The following is a 21002-nucleotide window of genomic DNA, read 5'->3' as shown; positions in this document are numbered from 1 at the left end:
CTGCCCACCAACAGGCTAGTAGCTCTCGCTCAATAACAGCAAAGTTCAACTCTGTCCCACGTAAAACTCTTGAAGCAAAGCCTAAAGTATTCTCCACACCATCGACTGTTTGAGTCAACACTGCACCTAAACCCAAACCACTGGCATCAACAGTAATGGAACACATAACACTTGGGTCAAACGGTTTCAAAACTCTAGGACAAACTAACTGCTCTTTGACCCAATCAAAACACCGTTGTGTAACTGAGTTCCAGCAAAATTGTACATCTCTCTTGAGCATGTTGGTAAGGGGTTGAGTTTATGTAGCATAGTCAGGCAGAAAACGAGCATAAAACTCACACAAACCCATGAATGATTTGAGTTCACTTTTGTCCGTTGGCGCAGGACTGTCAACAATCACCTTAACAAGGGCTGGTCTAGGTTCAATACCCTGCTCCGACACAATATGTCCTAAATACTCAACCTTTTTGACATTAAAGATACATTTTTCTTGTTTCAAAACAGCACCACAATCCTGCATTACGTCAAGCACATGGAATAATGCTTCATCATGTGATTCATTGGAGTCACCATGAATCAAACCATCATCCTGGAAAATGACGACACCTCTGATACCTTTGAGCATCTGAGTCATGATTCTCTGAAAAACGGCCGCCGCGGAGGCCAGCCCAAAAGGCATTCGGCAATATTGATAAGAACCAAAAGGTGAAACAAAGGCAGTTAGGTGTCTTGAAGAAGGATCAAGGACCACCTGGTGGTACGCTGACGCCAAATCCAGCTTGGAAAACAATTTCGAACCACGAATTAAACTCAACATGTCCGCAATCTTTGGGAGTGGATGAGAATCTACTCAAATATTCCTATTCAGGCTGCGCAAGTCCACGCACATGCGAAGGTTGCCATTTTTTTTCTTCGCGACAACCAAAGGGGACAACCATAACGAAGATTCTATTGGCTCGATAATTCCCTTCTCACACAAACCAATAAGTTCTTTCTCTAACTGGTCCCTTACACTAAACGGTACATTTCTTAGTCGATGTTTAACAGGTATAGCACCTTCTTTCACTGGTTTCTGAATTAATGTGGCTGTGGGCCTGCTAATCAGACCCACAGCCTGCTGTTCTCTCTCTAAATTAATACCAATGCACTCTAGGTGCATTACCAATTGAAACTGGTTCACCTTATAGGCCCCTGTTACAGTGTACTCTAGGTGCCCAGGGCATAGGTGTAACCCAGGCTTACTAGGGGCTGCAGCATGTATTGTGCCACCCCTGGCCTGGCCTAGCTATTTGACACAACTGGCTGGGGTAAGTTGGTGTAATCACCCCTTACTTAGATATAGGATATCTATATCTAACATATATGGACACATGGTAACCTATAAGTCACTCCTATGGTAGGCCTCGACAATCCTGGAGGCAGAGTGCTTGTTTTCATGTGAGATGGTGCTCTGGCATGAGCTGAGCCTGTCTGCAGCTTTCGGAACCACGTCCTTTAGCTGTTCCATGATATTGCCATACCATATACTCCTAAGTGCATTATGAACCTCGCGGTTAAATGCTATCTTTGGTTTGGCTTTATCCAAACATGTCGAGTAAGGTGTCATACGAATTGAAATACTACCCCCTCGCCAATTCTGGCGACGGGGGTAGCATTCCACCCTTCTAGAGGGACACGACATGTACCTAACCTGAAATCCAGGTAAAGTTAAACATGAGCCTCAGCATCACAAAATGGAAGCTGCCACCACAGACACAAGTCTGACCTCCTGCTGCTGGGAGTCCATCCAGCTTGGGAGGCCTGGACAAAGGGTTTCCTGCTTGCACCTCCCCAGACAGGATTTTGTGCAGTGGGTTTGGGAGGGCTGAATAGATTGAGACATGCCTGGGGCACACAAGGTGTCCCTGTGCATATGCCAGTTCAAACTGGAGCTGGGGCTTTCCAGCCCCAGTGCTGGCGCGAAACTGGACAAAGGAAAGGGGGTGTAATCACCCCCCTCCCTGGTCCCACCCAGAGGAGGGACTTAGCAGGTGATCCGGCCCCTAGATTTGGTTTAAGAGTAGGAGCTGTGTCCTAAGACTGCAGATCATCCTGAACTCGACTTGCAACTAAGAAGAAAACTAGACTTTGACATTCTGCTGCACAGAAGACTGAAGAGAATCTCCCTTGTGGCCAAGGAGTGACCACCCTGTGAACACAGGCACCATCCAGCCACTTGACGTCTGCTTTGCCGCCGCCTCCCGCCGGAGCCCGGGCCCAGAGCCCGACAAGACCTGGATTCCCAGACATCTCAGAGCCCGATCCACAGTCCCTGAAAAGAAGAGACCCGTGGAGGCACGAGAGACGTGGGACCAGCCATCTTGGAAGATCCACGAGAAGCTGACTGCGCAGGTTTCAGGCACATGCATCAATATTGCTTTTTGCGATTCCTTAATTGCGAAAAATAAGCAATCGCAATTAAGGAATCGCAAAATGCAATGCATCAAGAAATCGCTGAAAAAATTGCGATTTCTTAATATTCCTTAATTGCGATTCGCAAATTGCGAGTCGCAATTAAGGAATACCTCCCCATTCATTCCTATGGGCCTAAAGGCCCATAGGAATGAATGGGACAACATTCTCAATTTGCGATTAGCAATTAGCGAATCGCAAATTCAGAATGCAATTTCAAGGGTGCAGGGGTGTCCAAAGGACACCCGATTGCACCCCTGAAATCAATCTGTGCACATATGTTGTGCACACACATGCCCTAAGGGCATGTGTGTGCACAACATGAAACTTTGAAAAATGCACAAAAGTGCATTTTTCAAAGTTTTCATAAATTACCATGAGGTTCAACCTCATGGTAATTTGCTCCCCCTAATTGTGAAATCGCAACTTTTTTAAGTTTCATGCATTGCATTTAAGGAATCGTAAAATGCGATTCCTGAAATGCAATCGCAATTTGAGAATTCTCAAATATTTGTGAATTCTTAAATTGCGAGGGCCTTCACCCTTCATGCATTCCAAAGGCAGATTTTGCAATCGCAAACGGACGATTTTTGCGATTTGCACCGTTTGCGATCGCAAAATCCTTTGATGCATGTGCCTGTAAATCTCTTTAGAGCCCTTCCATTAGAGATTGAGAAGCACTGATTTAGTATGCCTGAGCACATTGTGGACAGCTTTATATGGGCCCACGGGAAAACCAGGCGGGTTAAAAGATATATGTCACTGCCTAGGAAGAGAAGAGGGTGGGCAGTCCCAGATTTCAAGATGTATTATTGGGCTTCGGCGTTTTAATATATGTTTGCTCTGCTTGGGAGGGCTGTGGGTGATCTCAGGGAGATCTTAGGCACTCCAGATGTATGTGAATTGCTATTAGGCGAGGATGCGAATAATTGTTTTATGAAATATACTGAACCTAGATATTATTTAAAAAAAACTAAATTTAAGACCCTGTTGGCTGCACATAAGATCTGGGAAGCATTGAAAAAGAAAATAGGTCTTGGCAGGTTCAATTATTATACACAGCTTTATAGAAACCCAACGCTCCCGGAAATTTTCTCTGATACAATTATGCTAGAGTGGGAGGGTAAGGGGTTGCAGGTGTTGGGGGATCTGATCGGCCCTGACGGCATGCGGATGTTTAGCGAAATCCAGCAGGAGCATGGTATTTAATATAAGATTTTTTTTTAAATATCTGCAGCTACGTAGCTTTCTTAAAGGGAAAATGGGAGGACCTTGCGGCTTTCAGAGATCAGTAATTATAGATGCCATAAGAGCGGGAGAGAACTGCACTATTCAGAAAACGTATGCCAAACTGCAAATATCTAAGCAAATATCTAAACCGGATGACCTGGACAAATACAAGAAAAAGTGGGTGGATATACTGGGCATAGATCAGAATAGCTTTTTTTGAGTCGTTAGAAATGGGTCAAAGTATTGTATGAACAGCTGGATTGCAGGCTCAGCATTTCAAAACGATCTACTGGCTGTACCATACGCAGGCAAGGATCGCGCAATGGGGTGGACAGGAGGGAATTAGGTGCCTCGGTGTGATAGCTCCGAAGATGATTTAATACATATGTTTGCAACCTGACTCGTGCTGTTAAATTTAATAAAAGCAATAGAAAATTTATAGATCAAACCCTGAATATATACAAGTAATTCTAGATCCAGCTTTAATACTTTTGGGGATTCAATCGAGCAGAAGACAAAACTCATTTGACTATTTCCTGTTTCTCGGTATGGCTGCATTACGTGTTACTATAGCCTCTGACTGGCTGAAAATTGATTTTATCCACACTAAGTGTGGGAGGGTATACTCAGACGTGAGTCCCTAGCTCATTGCAACATCAGGATTCAAGCAAGCCGGGCCGACGACGGCTGAAATGCCAGAAACCGGTCCCCGGAAGCTTGTCTCCTTCCCAGTATAAGAATTGGCTTGGTAGTTTGGTTTGCCCTGTTCCCATCATGCACTGGAACAGGAACAGACTAATTTGCAAGTAGCCAGGTTCTGAGCTGGGATGGTGCATTGAGCTAAAAAACGGTGATGGATCAAGCCCTGATCTCTTGACTGGGTAGGAGTATTCTGCATCATTCAGAAACTCTATCCATCACCTTTTCCAAAATTGATTTTATCCACACTAAGTGTGGGAGGGTATACTCAGACGTGAGTCCCTAGCTCATTGCACCATCAGGATTCAAGCAGGCCGAGCCGACGACGGCTGAAATGCCAGAAACCGGTCCCCGGAAGCTTGTCTCCTTCCCAGTATAAGAATTGACTTGGTAGTTTGGTTTGCCCTGTTCCCATCATGCACTGGGACAGGAACAGACTAATTTGCATGTAGCCAGGTTCTGAGCTGGGATGGTGCATTGAGCTAAAAAACGGTGATGGATCAAGCCCTGATCTCTTGACTGGGTAGGAGTATTCTGCATTATTCAGAAACTCTGTCCATCACCTTTTCCAAAATTGATTTTATCCACACTAAGTGTGGGAGGGTATACTCAGACGTGAGTCCCTAGCTCATTGCACCATCAGGATTCAAGCAAGCCGGGCCGACGACGGCTGAAATGCCAGAAACCGGTCCCCGGAAGCTTGTCTCCTTCCCAGTATAAGAATTGGCTTGGTAGTTTGGTTTGCCCTGTTCCCATCATGCACTGGGACAGGAACAGACTAAATTGCATGTAGCCAGGGTATGAGCTGGGATGGTGCATTGAGCTAAAAAACGGTGATGGATCAAGCCCTTATCTCTTGACTGGGTAGGAGTATTCTGCATCATTCACAGGGCTTTAAGTGGGCCGGGTCTCGAGGGGTCTGAGCACCGGGAGTTTTTTTAAAAGAGGCCTCGAAACAGGTCTCTATCGGGCTCTGTTTTGAGCCCTGGCACAGGCGGTCCGTTTTTTTCCAGACTGCAGAGACCGCAGTTTACTGTCACTGCAGTCCGGAAAAAAATTGCCAGGGCACAAACAGCCTGATAGAGACCCGTTTCGAGACAACAAGCACATGGATGTGCGCTGCTCACACTGCTCTCTCTAACTAGTGGAGAAGTTGCAGCATGACGTCATGCCAGGGGGGCTTTGTGGGGGAAGGGAAATCCTTTAAAGTCATTTTCTCTATGGATTTCCCTTCTCTTTCTAAAACGCAAGAGCAGCAACATTGTGGTAGCGTCCCCAGAGCTTTAATTGGAAGCTTTTTCAATATTATATGTAACAAGATATAGTTGCAGCTTATTTATCTTATGCAAATAATAACCATTGAGAAAGCCAATAGTCCTTACTTGTTGTAGGTATGATGTTACTTGTTGTATCACATATCTGGATGCAATGACAGAAACAGCAAAATACAAGTTGGGCGGCACACTATACTAAACACAGATTTTTAGCGCAAGTGTTTAAAAGCCACGCCCCTAATTAGTGGCCACGCCCCTTTGAGAGACCCTCCAGTTTTTTCTTCCCACTTAAAGCCCTGATCATTCAGAAACTCTGTCCATCACCTTTTCCAAAATTGGACCAATCAGCCCCATCCTTTCAGCAATGGCTAGCTAAATTGATAGCTATATATAATATGGAGCAAGGGATCTATGAAAGAAAGGGCAAGAGAGGGAAAAAACATGGTAGGCTTATATGAGAACCTATTTATAGCTGAAAGGAAACTGTGAATGATAGTCGAAGCTGACTTGTATTAATTTCATAATGATGTGTAAATAGTAAATGGGCCCTTGTGATATTAATTATGAAGATGAATTAACACTCTATTGGTTTTTACCATGAATTAGATAATATGAATTTGTACAGTATTTTGATGGAAAAATGTGATTCTCAAGTATTAATTGTAGGCCTTTTTTTGTACTGTACCTCTTGGGCAAAGAATAATAAAATCTTTATTAAAAAAAAATGAAACTTAAAAAAAAAACACAAAAAAATAAATAGTTCTAGTTATTTCAAGTAACCTTAAAATTTGCCCCCTCAATGCACAGTGTTGTCGTCAATTATGTCAGTTCCGTTGTCATCAACAATGCTATCAATGATGTCACAGAACATGGCATGAGGGTTGCGATCTGTGAGGTCATAAGCAGTGCATGGTGACAGCGTGAGGTATAGTTACTTGAAATAACTATAATTGTTGAGTTTATGTTGTTTTTTTTATTTAAAATGCTATATTTAAACTAACATTGTCACTTCTTAACCTTGACGTCACTTTAACCTTGTTTTTTTCAATTAATTAAATTTTTTGTGTTTAAAGTAATATTTTATCACCATACGTAAAGCCACCGTCTACCAGGCACGGCCTGCGTGCAGCTCCTGCACCCCCGGAATTTTGCCAGGCACTGCACCCATCCTCCTTCAGCAGGCCGCCAACAAACGGCCTTTGCCTGTTTGTGGCAACCCACTGCAGACACTCAGGCACTCCCCCTTTTTTCCAAAGACACCCACAGGATCATGGAAATTGCGTTTTGGGTCCCTCTTTTTTACCTCAGATGCCGCTTGTAGGATCGCCCCTAAACTTTCCAGGACGGAGGTAATGTGGACCTTTTTAGAAAAGTGAAGATTCGTCAAATAGAGCCAAAGTTATTAGCAAACCAAAAAACTATCTTCCTTTGGTAATTAGGTCCGAAAAAAAAAAATATATATATATATCTCAGGCTCACCACTTAATAATGTCAAAATACACATAAAGGTTAACAAACCTTCCAGAGCTCCGTCATCGCTTAAGTTTGTTGCAAATTCCATTGGCCTCGAGTTGCAGGCGAACCGAAGAAACCTTCGACCTGTAAGAGTCAAAAGCACAAAGGTAAAATCGGCAGGTGACTGATCTCACTCGGCACTTTATGACCTGAAGTGTGCGTATTGCAAACTCAGACACTGCTCAAACACTTAACTTCACAAGCCGGTAACTCATCACCTCCTGAGATGCCATTTTTTCAATGGTGGAGAGGTGCAAAAGGTCCCTAGTCCCCTTTGACAAGCCCATGTGAGGCAGGACCACTTTAAACAAGCATTGGTAAATGCATTAGATTTTGCCTATGTGATTAATAATATGCTGTTTTTTGTTGCAAGCTGTAGCTTGCGGAGTAGTTCTACAATATAAATTAAGAGAGTCTGTTAAAGTGTTATGACTTGTTTATGTACAAAAAGGCTAAATATTGTGCTGTTACTAGTGGTATGATGCGGGTAAATAATAGCAACATTTTCAATCATGAAATGAAGGAGGGAAATAATAGAATTAATTGATGTAATAGTTATATTATGTGTTTAGAGGAGTTCTAACAACTTTTGGCCCCTGCACCTGCTGCACCATTTAACTCATTACCCTATTGGCTGTAAGGTAACTGCACTTGTGACAGTCTGTTTAGTAGTAAAATATTGCTAAATTCAGTGCTTAGAGGGGTTCCCGGAGCTTTAGACCCTGGTGTCACTGCACCTGCTGCACCATTGAGATTTTGACCCTAGTGCCTGGAAGGTAACAGGACGTGTGACTGCTTATTTAGTAGTAACATACATCAATTTTAGGTGTTTAGAGGAGCTCTGAAAACATTCGGGCCCGGTGCCAGTGCACCTGCTGCACGATTCAAATCATGACTGCACTTCTGACTGAATGTTTAGTTGTAAAATTCAGCAATATTCGGTGTTTAGTGGGGTGCCTGTAGCTTTTGGTCTTGGTGCTACTGCACCTGCTGCACCATTCATATCATGGCCCTACTGCCTGCAAGATAAATGCACTTGTGACTGTCTTGTTTAGTATTACAATTTAGCAATATTCTAAGTTTAATGGGGTCCCCAGAGCTTTTGGGCCTAGTGCTGCACCATTTCAATCAAGTCGCTTTTACCTGCAAGGTAACTGCAATTGTGACTGCCTGTTTAGAAGTTAAATATAGCAATATTGTGTGTTTAGAGGAGTTTTAACAACTTTTGGGCCCGATGTTACTGCACCTGCTACACTATTCAAATCACCCTGTTGTCTGCAAGGTAACTGCACTTGTGGTTACCTGTTTAGGAATACAATATAGCAATATTAGGTGCTTAGTGAAGTGCCTGGAGGTTTTGGTCCCGGTGCCACTGCACCTGCTGCACCATTGAAATCATGACCCTGTTATCTGGAAGGTAACTGCATTTGTGACTACCTGCTTAGTTTAAAATGTTAGCAATAATCTGGGCTTACTGGTGTCCCTAGAGCTTTTGGTCCCAGTGCCACTGCACCTGCAGACCTGCTGCACCATTCAAACCAAGTCCCTTTTAACTGCAAGGTAACTGCAATTGTGACTGCCTGTTTAGCAGTCCAATATAGAAATATTATGTGTGTAGAGGAGTTCTGATAGCTTTTGGGCCCGGTGCTACTGCACCTGCTAATCCATTTAAATCAAAACCCTTCTTGCCAGCAAGGAAACTGCGCTTGTGGCTGCTTGTTTAGTAGTAAAATGTAGCATAGCTTGTCTATATTGACTTTATTTTTAATGTGCAATGTTTACTAAAGCATTTAGAATTTGATTATAATGACTAAATAAATTAAGTTGGAAAAATCAATCTGTTAATGCCTATAAAGTGCAAAGAAGGGTACTGAGGCATGAATAAGAAATGGCACAAACATTCTAAGGCTAAAGGATCTGCTTTACATAACTTAAGTAAAAAAAAGCAAGCATTCAAGCATACTGTTATAAGCTGTCAGCCTTTTCCGTGGGAAGAGATTTTATCTTGGCAGTGAATGGGGCTTTAGTAGAAGTATCGTAAATGTGTGCAGCCAGGGGAGGGTAACAAAAAAAGGTCCACACAAAAAGGAATGAAAACAGTAAATTGGGGATGGGAACCGATAGGAGCCCCCTTTTAAGATATATTAAGTACAAGAGATTTCACAAGCACTGCGGGAGCGATGTGCAGGCAAAACCTAAAAATGAACATGTTAACATGTCTGGGTCAGTAGAAATAAAGAGCACAACCACGCAATGCACCACTCAATCAGCAACATCTGTGCATCAACCACTATACAAAAACTAAGAATATTATGATTTCTAACCTATGCAGCAAGTCTCAACCCCACAGTGCTCCAAAACTAAGGCAGCCAGCAGTTATCTAATATGTTACATCTATGTGTGTAATATAAATATAAAATATCAGTGGGCAATATCGACGGAAACCCTAAATATTCTAGACTGCATTTCAGGATTAATAAATTGCACCAGAGAGAATTTAGGCATTTGTATCCTTTTCACTGACAGTACCACCTAAAAGCAAGGTACTTTTCACCATGTGGTGAGAAAACACCCAGAGCATTCTTGGAACTATAAATAATCCTGAATCCTGATTCACACTTCGGATGAACCAATGGAATAAAGTATAAAGTACCACATGCCTATAAATAGATGACACGTCTTCTCCCAGATCTCTGACCAATTCTGCCTTTCTTTTGAAAGACGTTTTCATCCCCATCCACCAGATTAATTATTTATCAGATTTCCTTCTGTGCTGTTCGAGTTAACCTTGAACAAAGGCTAGGGCTATTATACAACTACACATCACAAGGGTAGCTGTTTTCAAGTCCTAGACTTTCATTTCCCACATTTTGGTATTGTGAGAAATGTAATCTTGGTTAGCTCATTTGAACATGTTGGACTGCCACACATGAAAACAATGATCTTTCAAAGATAAGCCCAGGACTGCACTCCAAGTGTCCTTGTGGTGTGGTCTTATATGATAACTGTTGGATTTGGGGGTCTTTAGTTGGCAGAGGTAGGTACCTTTCACCAAGCAGGGACCCTTACGTCTAGTCAGGGTAAGGGTACACTCCTAAATAACCCCTGCTCCCCGATTGGTAGCTTGGCACGAGCAGACAGACTTATCTCAGAGGCAGTGTGTAAAGCATTTGTAACCCAGTGGCAACATAACAGATGGACACCACACACGTTGTAGTATATAAATAAGTATTTTTATATAGACTTAACACAAGACCCCAAACGACAAAAATCCACAATACTGTACTTCAAAAATGGTAGAAATGGCTCAGTTCTCTTAAGATGTAAAATGCGACACTTTGAGTTCAATGTACCTTAGGATGCGTAACGCTATACAACGAAAGTGTTGCAGGGAAGGTGATGCATCAGTTCCTTACACGCAAGAACAGTGGTGCGCCAGGTCCCAACGGATGCGTAGGGGATGCGTCAGTTCTTCTCTGCGAGGGGAGGTGATGTGTCGGTTTCTTACTGTGCTACCGTGGCGATGCGACCAGCAGCGACGTGATGCGACGAAGATCCGGTGCAATGAACAAAAATGGCATCTTCTCTTGGATGTGACATGATGCGTGCACGCCCGACGGCCGTGCGGCAACTCAACGATTCTTCTGAGCCACGACAGGCCCTGCGACAAGCTTCCCGGTGATGCGGCGGTTTCTGGTGCAACGCTGATCCTCTTCTCCGGCAAGGCGCTTCGGCGATGATGCAACAGCTGCAGCGGTGGCGACACGCTTCTCCATTGATGCGGCTGCGTCTGATGCGAGGTCCATCTTTTCCGGCGATGCGACGTCAGCAGCTGCGCCGGCGACACACTTCTTCTTCGTGAGTTGCGCTTCCAGCTCCTTATGACACGCAGTTCCTCAGAAAGCCCAACACAACTGCAGGCACTTCCAAAGAAGTCTTGGGGAGCTGGTGGTCTGTTGTCCCTGAGACTTCAGCAGGAGGCAAGCTCTATCATAAGCCCTAGGAGAAACTTCACAAGTTGAATAAAAGTAGCAAAAAGTCCTTTCTCCTCTCTTTGGCAGTTAGGCAACCACTGCAGGCCAATCCCTCGCGCTTGGGGATAGTCTCTCCTCAATCTCTCTGGTTCCTCTCCTCAGCAAAGGTTTCTTTTTGTTTCTCAAAGTGATTTAAAGTTCTGGGGTCTGGGTCCCCCTTTTTATACACAGTTTCCGTTTTTTCTCTGAAGGCAGATAGGCCTTTGCCTAGTCCAAACCAATTTTGGTCAGTCCTGGAGCACTCTGTTGACTCCTTCTTTCCTTTCACAGTGCAGGGCCATCAGACGCACCACAGGAGGTGGAGCCAGCATTGTGGAGGGAAGGCACAGCCCTATACAGGTCCCAGGTGCAACTCCTCCCACCCATCTGCATGCAGATCTCTCTATTCAACCCTGTGCTGACTCACCCTGTCTCCTGGAATCACCCAGCCCCTGTCACTCAAACTCCAGACAAGGAACACGCAACCTAGCAGAGGCAGGCTTGGATGGTGAGACAAGAAAATACCTACTTTCTAAAAGTGGTATTTTCAACACAGAATGTTAAAACCAACTTCACTAAAATATGTATTTTATCATTCTGAGTTCAGGCACACTAAACTCGAATTTCTACCTAGTTCCCGAGTCAGTTAGGATTATAAGATGTAATAATCAAACTGCCCATTCTGGCCTATGGGGAACAGGTACCCTTGCAATAGTAAAAAAAATAAAATGGGTGTAATTCACTATTAGGACATGCCACACACATCAGGGCTTGTCCTACCTTTTACCTACAATGCACCCTACCCTTGGGCCTACCATAGGGGTGACTAATATGCAGAAAAGGGAAGGTTTAGGGACTGGAAAGTGGGTGCATTTGCCATGTCAACATGGCAGTACTAGACTGCACACAGGATCTGCATGGCAGACCTGAGACACACTTTTACAGGCTGCTTCTGTGGTTGGCACAACCAGTGATGCAAGCCCACCAGCAGCATTTGTTTTACAAGCCCTGGGCACACTCAGTGCACTGTACTAAGGTCTGACAAGTAAACCAAACCAGCCAACCATGGAGTCACTAATCCATACATCAATGTACTACAGGGAGCATTTGCACTGTGGCACCGGACAGCAGTGACACAGTGCCCAAAGCATCGATAACCAGCAAAAACACATGCGGCAACAGCAAAAAATGGAAGGGACAAGGTCTGACGATAACCCTAGCGTTAACCTACACTTGATTCTTCATGAGTGCATCTCTAAAATAGGCTACACTCACCAGGCAAATGAAACTAGTGACTGGTGTAGTATATGACGGATTGCAAAACTATACTCAATACTCCACAGTGTTCTTTATGAACGGTGGCAGTCTTCATATCACAATATGCTAGGGAGGACTATGATCAGGACCCTACTAAAGCTTAAGCTTCTTTCAATATAGCCAAGATTTGACATCCTGCATGCTATATCATAGTCTGAGAATGCCATCAGTATATAGTGTTGAGTTAAGCACATATGACAAAGTGTGACACCTGCAGCTCGTGGACTTCAATCCCAATGAGACAGCTCACTTGGTTAAGTTTCTGCTCCATGTCTGTGCTCTATCACAGATCGCAGGTTCAATTTCTGTGCAGTAAGATAGTATTGAAAGCATATTCCATATGCTATAGAGAGTGAAAGAGAGAGAAATGTTGTCACTTTTGACTGAGCTCAATCTACTTCGCGGTGTGGAAACCTTTTTTAGCGCCCAATAAATCTATAACAACTACCTTTCTAAAGCTTTAATGGCTTTATCAGTGCCAAATAATAAGCATAACTTCCATCAATGCCCCTTTCGGCATTACCACTTCCAGAGATGTCACTTCCAATGTCATCCCAAAGGTCAAAGTTTGTGCCTTACAACTCAAACCCCTCTGTAGTGTCGTGAGACAATGTGCGCTGGAGCACTTGGAGTTCTCCACAGGGGAATTACATAACTGGCTGTGAGGTGTTACGGTGTGGTTAATAACATTTATGACATAGTCAGAGTGTAGTGTGCGATCGCATGCTGAGGAATAAAGATGTCTGTTGCACAGCTACATGTGTGAAGTATTAATTTGCAAGCCCCCAAACTGGGGAGGATGCAACAACTGGCAACGTGGCCTGAAGAAACGAGACGCCTCTCCCTGATAGTTTGCAATGACACCGCAGACTGCTTGTGCATGCCAAATGCGCCTAAATAGATGAGAAGCTGTTCAAAGTTGGTGTGTGTGGAGTGGAAGCCAATGCTGCGTCACGCCATAACAGAGAGCGATTATCAATGCAACACAAATGCTAAAGGCAGTGATAACCAGGTACATGACCTCAAATCTAGTGCAACGAACCAGGCCCTGTTGAGAGGCCGATGCATGCACAGTGAAAAGTTGCATCCGGAGCAACAAAAGCCATGGGAATAGTGAATATTTTCAGTGGTTGCTGAGGGGAGCACGAAGTACAATGCAGTTGTGTTTCTGAAACCACCACCACCATTCGACACCGCCAAGAAGTGGAACGAATCGTTCAATGAGTTCATAGATGCTGTAGAAAAAGTAGATGATAAAAGAATTATTAAATATTTAAACAACCTTGTTGGTGACAGAGTAAAAAGTGCTGAAGAAAATCTTGCACACTGATGCAATATTGTGCCATCAGATCAAAGAAGCACTGGGAACCAAGTCCAATCTGTTGCCGAATGTTGACCATAAATGGTACATTTTCAAACAAATGAGACAGCAAGTTGGTGAAACGATGGATGAGTTTGTTAGGAGAATTGATGTGCTTATCAAACACTGTAAGCTTAGTGAATTTAATGAAGAAGAAGCCATATGCCTCAGAGCCATCGATGGCTGTCTTTCAGACTCTTTCAGAAGACACATGTTGAGAGAGACACTCACATTTGAGAAAGTACTAATAGCTGCAAGGGCCGATAAAAAAGCAGATCGACAAGCTGCTGATATGGAAGCTGGAACAGTGAAAAATTAATCAGCGTTGGTCATGAAAACAATGCACAAGGTAGATGCATGCAAGTCAACATCTCTAAAGAAGAAAAAGTTGTGTTTCCAATGTGGGTTTTCATTTCTCCATGAAGGCAACTGTCCAGCCACAGAATAGACGTGCAAAGTTTGCGGGAAAGAAAATCATGTAATAGTGGTTTGCAAAGCGAATGAGAAACCAAATATGTCGTATCGAGAAGAGAAAACGGACGACAGAAGGTTCCAGAAACATTCTCGCCATGCCCACAAGACAAAAAAGCTACATCAGTTACAACAAGTAGAAACCAAAGTCAACCGTCATGTTAATCCTACAAAAGCTCATCAACCTCATTATCTAACGCCAGTGAGGAAAATAGATGTGCGATGATGGCATCGACCAAGGAACGACAAGCACTTGTGGGTTTGGCTGCTTGCAAAGAAGAACAAGACAAAGGAAAAACACCAAACGAAATACCCAATTTAATTTGGACACTGCCACAAGATTACAATAAAGGTCCACGGTTGCCCCATAACCTTTATCATAGACAATGGTGCATCCATTAACATCTTGCCATACGAAATGTTTGATAGCCTGTCTCCTGTGCCACCCCACAACCTGTTAAACACAAAGGTATACACGTGGGCTGCTTCTAGAACATTGCAGAGTCAAGGGTCATTAACAACGACAATCCGACATAAAGCAGTATCAGTGCAAGCACCAATTCACATTCTTTAAGGAACTTCTTCCAGTGTATGCCTACTTAGTTTTGCTGCTGTTACTGAAATGGGACTGATATCTCTCAATTACAACTTCCACACTCAATCTGAAATTGCAAGTCAGTTTCCATCGTTGTTTCATGGCTAAAGGAGGATCAAGCCAATGAAAGTGCCACTTCATTTTAATGAGAACAATTGCCTTGTTTCCCAGCAGAGCGGCAAAGTTGCTTTTCACTTGCAAGAAGCCGTTGAGAAAGAACTAGAAACACTGTTGGAAGGAGGACATCAGTGAGACCTCCACCAGTCCTATGCCATGAAGTTTGTCCATTGTGGTGGTGCCACAAAAGGACAGTAGAAGTGCAGTGTGCATCTGTGTTGATATGCGCCAGGCCATCAAAGCAATCCAGAATGAAAAAAATCCTGGTCCACACACAGTGACATCATGCAACTGAACAGTTCCAAAGTCTTCTACCATCTTGACCTGAACAAGGGGTACCATCAACTCGAGTTGGAAGAAAACTGTAGGTACAGCACTACTTTTTTGACTCATTTTTGTTTGTTCAGATATAAAAGGTTGAGGTTTGGAGTGCCGTCAGCTGCAAACTAAATTCAGGATATCATACGTCAAATAAATCAACCTGTCCCGCACTCCTTTAATTACAGTGATGACATACTTGTATTTGGAGCAACGCAAAGGGAGCATGACATGGCTCGTACACAAGTGTGCTAGTTACTTGCAGTTGCAGTTCTCACTCTGAAAGCAGAAAAGTGTGAGTTTCACAAGACCAAACTTAAATTATTTAGGCACATATTCTCTGATGGGCGAATAACTCCTGACCCAGATAAAGTGCAAACACTGTCAGCTACTTGCCCGCCCACAAGACTTCACCATGCTGCGAACCCTTAGGCATGACCAGTTATTGCTCAAGGTACATTAGGGATTTTGCTACTGTGAGTGCCCCACTGAGAGACTTGACAAAAAGAAATGTCCCTTTCCAGTGGTCTGCTGAATGTGATCAAGGATTCAAAAGAACAAAACATGTAATTGCGAATGCAACCTAGATGACCTATTTTCACCCCTAAGTTACATCTGAGATCACAGTAGATGAGAGCCCAGTGGGGCTGGGGACAATCTTTGCTCAACATAATGATCATCCTAATGTGCAGAGACAATCTTGGTCTATGCCACTCGAAGCCTGTCTGACACAGAACAGACCTATTCTCAGTCAGAGTAGGAGAGTCTGGCTGTCGTGTGGGCCTGCAAATATTTTCATGTGTTTCTATCCGGAAAACATTTCATATCATTACAGACCACCAAACGCAGCTCACAATTTTTGGAAACCTAAAAGCCAAGATGCCCCTCGCATTGAGAGGTAGGGGTTGCGACTGCAAGAGTATGACTATGCAATTGTACACACGCTGGGTAAAGATCAGAACCCTGCTGATTACTTTTCATGAGTACCGTTACATTGTCACAGTTTGACATCCAAAACGGCAGTACATTACCTTAATTGTGAGGTCCAGCAAGCTAGAAGCCCTATCCATTGAACAGATTATTGCTGGTACTAATGCTGATAAGAACATGCTTAACCTCAAAGACAACATTTCAACTCAATCGTGGAAGAAGAATTTTTGACATTTTGCTGGCTATGTTGAATTTCAAAAATTCAAAAAAGTACAGTATGAACTGTCCATGAAAAGGGAAGGTGTGGTATTAAGAGGCTTGAGAATTGCCATGCCTAAGAGCCTATGACAGCAAGTCACTGAACAAGCCCATGAAGGACATACTGGCATTGTAGCTATCAATAGAGTCCAAAGAGAGTGTAGTGTAGTTCCCCACATAGATGAGTGAGTTGAGAGGGAACTAAAAGAGTGCCATCTTTGCAACTGCCTGTCCCCCAAAGTCGCGCAGCATCTATTGACAATGTCTGACCTTCCTGCACACACTTGTGAAAGAGTTGCAGTTGATTTCTTTAGTACCTTAGGAAATGGACATCATCCCACGGTAGGTGGGTAGGTAGGTGCTTAAAGTGCGACAAGTTCCGTATGATGGACTTTCCATGATGATGTGCGTCACCATGTGTCTTTTGCACATCACAACCCTTAGGAGATTGACAGCAAACAGAGTGCCTGTTTTCTGCTTTTGTTTCTGCTTGACCAGGACCCAGGACCCAGTCACCTTCATCAAAGATTTGTTAACGCAGATCGGCATATATTTTCATTTTGCACTTTCGTGAAGTATTTGTGACATGAACCTTATCAGTATTCAAGGATCGGCCTGCTCTCCACTGTGGCAGTGTGGTACAGATGGCTCTGCCAAATAGCAAGGTGGCAGGGTTCTTGCCAGTCGCGGAGTTGAACGATAAACATGGAGGGCATGACATAGGTCCTGGCCTAACTCGATCCCCTCCATTGATGCTCGCTGAAGTAACATTTTGAGGGTTCCCATAAGTCGTTCCAAACCACCATTGGGTTGGAGCCACAGAGGTGTTACTCTTTAGATGCCTGACATTTAGTCTAACTTGAAACTCCTTGAATTCTTTGCTATTTCATGGCAGATCAATGTCAGATTTGAGAATGGCGGGGATACCCCAAACTGCAAAGATGTCATCCAGTCACTCGATTACCTTGTCATGGGTTGTTAATGATGTCTCCTCTTCATCGCACTGTGTTGCAAGAAGTATGTTCTTTGTCATCTTCACGATGTGGCCACTCCAACATAGAGCATTCAGGAGCAAACTACAACATCAGAGCTTGTGCACAACGGAGATTGTTTAAGTCCCAAACACCTACTGTCTTCTTCTGAATGACGTGTTCCTGGGATCCTTTGACAGTGGTTGGGCCACTAAAACTTTGCATTAGCTCTCTTCGTATTTTCAAGTCTATGTTTCCTTCCAAGATGGCTGGTCAATACTTGGATACGCACAACTATTGTGAACGATACTGCTTTAAAAATAAGTGGACTGCTGTTTTCTTGTATTCGACATAACAGGTGAAATTATTTGTGAACACTATGCTACTCAGTATGCCGACAGCACAGTATCCTTTCTGGTAAAGTGTCTATATTTTGATACAAATCTACATTGTAATGCCATAGTTATTTACTATTTACCGGAACCTGTAAATATGGTTTAGTATGAGCTAACACGGGACACAGATATGGACTCTCCATTATTTCTTGGGCTCCATAAAGTGACATACTGTTCTTCCCGCCATATGATCTGATATTTTCATGAGATTTCATAAGCCACAGAGTATTCATTAGTCTGTACAACAAATGAAACTAAAGCCCCACCACGTCTTATGACACACCTCAATTGTCATGGTTGATTTGCGGCATTTAATTTCCAGTTACTGGATATTGTTTTAAGGGTGCTCAACAATAACATCTTTGGGGCAATGTGTGTGTCTAACTCATATGATTATGCATTATCGACAGAACACCCCATAGACATATCATTGTCTTCCAAGTAACGAACCTGTATTCTCAGTATAGTTTTGATCCAGCGGAAGCGTTATAATAATTTACATTTTTACGTTATTTCCTCTATTTACTCATTTATCCCTCTAATTTGTACTGGGCTCTTTACAGTTAGATGGATCACAGCATTATCCTTACTATAGAGGTGAACTGTCATGTGATGGATCTTTCTCTGCCATTAGCAGGGGTGGGAATTAGGTTGTCCAAAACCACAAAGTTAGCCATCCAATTAGGACCATAAATTGGTGACAAACTCACAAATTCGAGATAAGGTTCAAATACACCACTATCAGAACCATAGGATAGTAATAAAGTATTGTAATAGGAAGACCCAACCTCCTAAATAAGTTACGTCTGGCCAGAATTATGCACACAAGGAGCTCTTCTACACAAAATAAAAGAAGCAGAATTTGATCTTCTGTAAAGATAGCTGATTTCCCCTACAACGCATTTACAACCGAATAGAAATATGCACAGTTCAATGAAAGATCATCAGGACACAATCATTGACTTAGGCAATTTATAGATAGTTTGGTTATTGTATTAATGATCCAAAATCATAAATAAGCAATCGTTTGAGCATTTAAGTCAAGGATATTAAAGCATGTAGCACAAGACTATGCATTTAAGCAAAGTTCGATCTCAAAGAGGATGGTTATAAAATAAACATCAATCACAAGTTACAGATTTTGCCACCAATAAAGACAGAAAGTTATTTCTCTAACAGCATCAAAAGGTTCTAAGGCAAGAAGGATGCAAAGGAATCAAATTAAAGTCTACTAAGAGCAAGTTCATGAGGATAGGCGTAAAGGGGAAATACGAAAAATTAAATAGTTTGGCAAAAAAGGGTTCCAGATTAACTGCTTGAAGGCAGCAATATTGGCATAAAGGCAGTCCAGAAATAGGATTTAAGAATAGTTTATAAAATCATAGGGAAAGTAAGCATATGTCTGTGGCTCCTGCAAATATAGAAAAAGCATTTTGGTCCACTCACATAGATAGAACAAGTAGTGGCATTGCCCCACCCTTGTGGTTTCTTCTTTTATAGTCTTTATGATGCTTTTGGTGATGTATCACCCCACTGTGGTCAGTCTATCATATGATTAGTTTACATATGAAATTACCAAGTACATTTTGTTTTTCCTGCATGATTTTCCATGCTGATCAGGGAAAAGAACTGGCTTTCTGGGCCTCACAGGTTTGTCAACCGTAAAAGTTCAAAATGTAGCTGTTATGTTATGTTATGTTATTGTTATTTGTTGTGCGTACAGCTACTCCAGCTAAGAAGCGTCCTGGTGCATTGACAAGGTAGAACATAACATAACAGGAACTAACAGAAAACTTGAGGGGGCTAACTAAAACAGAAAGGTTTTTATGGCTTTTCGGAAAGCCGTGAGGTCCTCCAGCAGGCGAATTTCAACCGGAAGAGAGTTCCAAGTTGTTGCAGCTTTGACGCTGAAGGAACGTCCCCCCACACGGCAAAGCCTGTATCTAGGAACCACAGCAAAGGCCTGGCCTTGGGAATGGAGGGTGCGCGTAGGGACATAGAAAGAAAGAAAGCTGGACATAATTTCAGGGCCTATACCTCTCAAAATCTTAAAGGTCAAACAAAGGACCTTGAAGAGGATACGCTTCCTCACTGGAAGCCAGTGCAAGGAGCGAAGGACACTTGACGCCGAGCAAAATCTGGGCAGGCCGACAATCGCTCTGGCCGCAGCATTTTGTACCCGTTGCAAGCGGATAAGCTCAGCCTGATTGGCCCCGACCAGGAGAGAGCTAGCGTAATCCAGGCGAGAGATGACAGTGGCCTGGATTACCAGCTGCCTGGTTGGGGCGTCAAAGTATTTGAGGACAGGTCGTAAGCCTCTCAGCAGGCCAAAACAACAAGCAGCTGTTTTTTGGTGTGTCCTACGAAGGTAAGACCAGCATCCAGCCAGACTCCCAGGTTTTTCAGCTCCGACACCGGGGTCGGAGTTGGTCCCAACTCTGGCGGCCACCATTGGTCACCCCATAGTTCCACTCCCCTTCCGACAATCATAACCTCTGTCTTAGTGGCATTGAGCTGGAGACAGTTCCCCGTCAACCAGCTGGCCACCGCCTTCAGTCCATCCTGAAACCTGTCCGAGGTATCGGATTATATGTCATCTTCCCACCGAACTATTTCACAGTGAACTCTAATGGAATGTTCTTTAAAAGTAAGTTGATACTTGTACAGAACAAATATAGCAGCATTTGTTGAAATGCCAAAGGACCATTGTACTTTGCTAAGGGGAAAAATGCAGCTTAGGAAAGAACATGATCAAAAGGCCTAAAGCTAGGTCAGTCACCCACATAATCCTGAGAGGTGAAGGCAGGCGAGCAAATCTTACTTACTCGATGTCCACAGGAACAAAATACCTCTTTTGGTGGCAATATCTGTATCAATAAAAGTGCCTGACTCATTGCTGTCCTTCTCCACTTTGGCCTGTTGCTCTGGCCAAAATTAGCCTGTCCCCTCTACCCTCTGCTACAGAACGCCCCCATCACGGCTACCCCTCCCTCTGCTACCCTCGCTCTAATCATAGGATGTTTTTCACATCTGGATCATCTGTGTTGCCTAAACCTGCTCATCGCAGTGGTTGCTGCTCCACGTTCAT

This window comes from Lissotriton vulgaris, chromosome 5, assembly GCF_964263255.1.
Source record: "Lissotriton vulgaris chromosome 5, aLisVul1.2, whole genome shotgun sequence".
NCBI lineage: Eukaryota > Metazoa > Chordata > Amphibia > Caudata > Salamandridae > Lissotriton > Lissotriton vulgaris.
Note: the sequence above shows the minus strand (reverse complement) of the source record.